This window comes from Electrophorus electricus, chromosome 11, assembly GCF_013358815.1.
Source record: "Electrophorus electricus isolate fEleEle1 chromosome 11, fEleEle1.pri, whole genome shotgun sequence".
Classification (NCBI taxonomy): Eukaryota; Metazoa; Chordata; class Actinopteri; order Gymnotiformes; family Gymnotidae; genus Electrophorus; species Electrophorus electricus.
The window spans coordinates 21,572,227-21,574,726 of NC_049545.1; the positions used below are offsets into that span (position 1 = coordinate 21,572,227).

At 52.2% G+C, this 2,500-nt stretch overlaps 1 protein-coding gene across 1 annotated transcript in view; it reads right to left on the minus strand.

Annotated features, from left to right (window-relative positions):
- Nucleotides 1–2,500, minus strand: part of cdh23 (cadherin-related 23) — a 211,069-nt gene that overhangs the window by 108,402 nt on the left and 100,167 nt on the right. The window lies entirely within an intron of this gene.

A 2,500-nucleotide genomic window follows, 5' to 3' on the forward strand; every position in this document is an offset into this window, starting at 1 on the left:
CTACAAGCACTGCACAACTGGACAGGAGCAGAACACCAGGACTGGATTCAATCATTGAACTGCCACCAGTGTTACACTGTAGCTATTCTATTAATTACAGTGTAACATACTGTGTAATAAAACATAACAGTGCACTAAATATTTGTAATTAATGGTGCAGTAGCAACGTGACAGTGTAACACTGTTGTTGTGGTTTAAAGCGCTAGCTTTAGCAGGACAGATATAAAAATGCGCACCCAATGATTCAAAAATATTTTTAAAGAAAGTTTAATAAAAAGTATCACAGATCCAATCAGACGCTATACCAGAGAGGCCTGGCACTATACCAACACAGGCGTTGCTTGTTCAAATGGTACAATGACTTCAATGGCATCGAAGCGGGGCAGTCAGAGGGCGGGCAGTTCAGTTGGGGGGGCAGTGCTGTCAGTGGGCGGGGCCATGTCGTAAGGGGGCAGGGCTGTGCCTGCGTGCCCCACCACACTGGCCTCCTCTGACGGGGATTTAGCATGGTGGCTAACAGCTAGCGCTGCGACGCCCTCGCTGTGGTGACCTGGCCTGAGCTTCCTTTCCACTCTGCCTGTAATGCCGTGATGCTTCCACGCTATTCCGGTGTGTGACGTCTCCCTTTAGTTCACATGCGCCACGCCGCTGTTTTGCACTCTCTCCTCTCTCCCCGGCGGCTGCTGCTTCTGGTTGCTAATTACGTCCAGCAAGCGGAGGGGACAGAGTCCCCTCCTCCTCCCCTCCCCCACCCCCTGCAATCATTCGCCTCCTCTCACCTCCTCTCACCTCTTCTTCCCTTTCATCTTTTCATCACCACGTCCTGCGATCACATGCTTGCTCCAGGCTATTGTTATGCTAAATTGGACATGAGGAGATGATTTCAGTGGTGCGGTGCCACCGAGAGGAGAGGGTGTGTCAGTTCACGAGCCTGGTGTGCAGATACCACACACTTACGCGCACAGACCACACCGCCAGCAGACAGAGGAAACCCTGCCAGATTGAGGATGCTGTATGTGTGTTAAGCATCCTTCCTTATTCCCTTCCTGGAACAGAATCAAGCAAAATATCAAACACACCATGAGCTCTTTGGAAGTTCAAAAACAAGCCTCTATAAAGTGGAAGGAGTGAATCTGGAAGTCAACACTGTGTTGAAGTAGGTGGCAATAATCCAGGAGAAGAAATAGGAACAAATTCCGAAGGGAGCAGTGCGATTACCAGCCCACCACCGCAGACTCCAGAGGGAGAGCTGGGATTATTGGGACACTGCCACAGACTCCAGAGGGAGAGCTGGGATTATTGGGACCCTGCCGCAGACTCCAGAGGGAGAGCTGGGATTATTGGGACCCTGCCGCAGACTCCAGAGGGAGAGCTGGGATTATTGGGACACTGCCGCAGACTCCAGAGGGAGAGCTGGGATTATTGGGACACTGCCACAGACTCCAGAGGGAGAGCTGGGATTATTGGGACACTGCCGCAGACTCCAGAGGGAGAGTTAGGGTTACCACTAAGGAGAGACAGGCACAGTCCTGACTGCACTTCACCACTCAGTGGCCTCCATTTACACTGGGTTGCCATTTACACTGGGTTGCCATTTACACTGAGTTGCCATTTACACTGGGTTGCCATTTACACTGAGTTGCCATTTACACTGGGTTTGCAGGTAAATTAATAGGACACACACTCACTGTGTTCTTATATCAGTAGGACACGTGTTCACTGTGCCCTTAGATCGGGATGTGTCCACTGTGTGCTTATATTAGTAGGTCACGTGCTCACTGTCTGAGATGCTGGAGCAGGGTTCATTACTGCTCCGCACAGGATCTGCCATGACTCCACCCCTGGGAGCTCACGTCTCACCCCCCGGCCGTAGGAGCTCGGAAGCTCTGGTCACGGGCCATCATCTTCGTGCCATAGTCCAGCTGATCTGTGATGCTCCCGGCCTGCAATGCCCTGCCTATCTGCCTGTAGCAGGCTGGTTTCCAACACGGCACCGTCCTTCAGCTCCGGAGCCGGCCGGGCCAACGGAGCGGCACGAATCAGCCGACAGTTCCGGGTTAGCACGTGTGCGCCGCTGATAGCCACGCTCGGTTACGTCTGTCAAGGCAGCCGCGCGACAAATTAGCGGCCATGGTGTGAGTGAGTGGATAATTTCATTATGCCAGTGCTGGATCGGAGGACCGCAGGGAATGAGGGAGCGTGGAGGGAACGAGGAAGCGTGCAGGGGACAAGAGACACCGCAGCAGACTGGAAGCCGCACAACTTGTTCTGGTACCATCTGCATTCTTGCACTGTCTGGACCTCCAGCCATTAACTAACTATCACTTTCAGCAGCTCTGGCAGATAAATGACTGTCACAGTACCGTTTTGCATCTTCCTGTATCTGAGCCAAACGTCTGTTCCTCATCTCCATTAGGCAGCTGATAGTTCCAGCCTCTCTCTACTGTACCACACTGCCTGCGTGTTCAATATTATATTGTAACTCACATAAATACGTCTA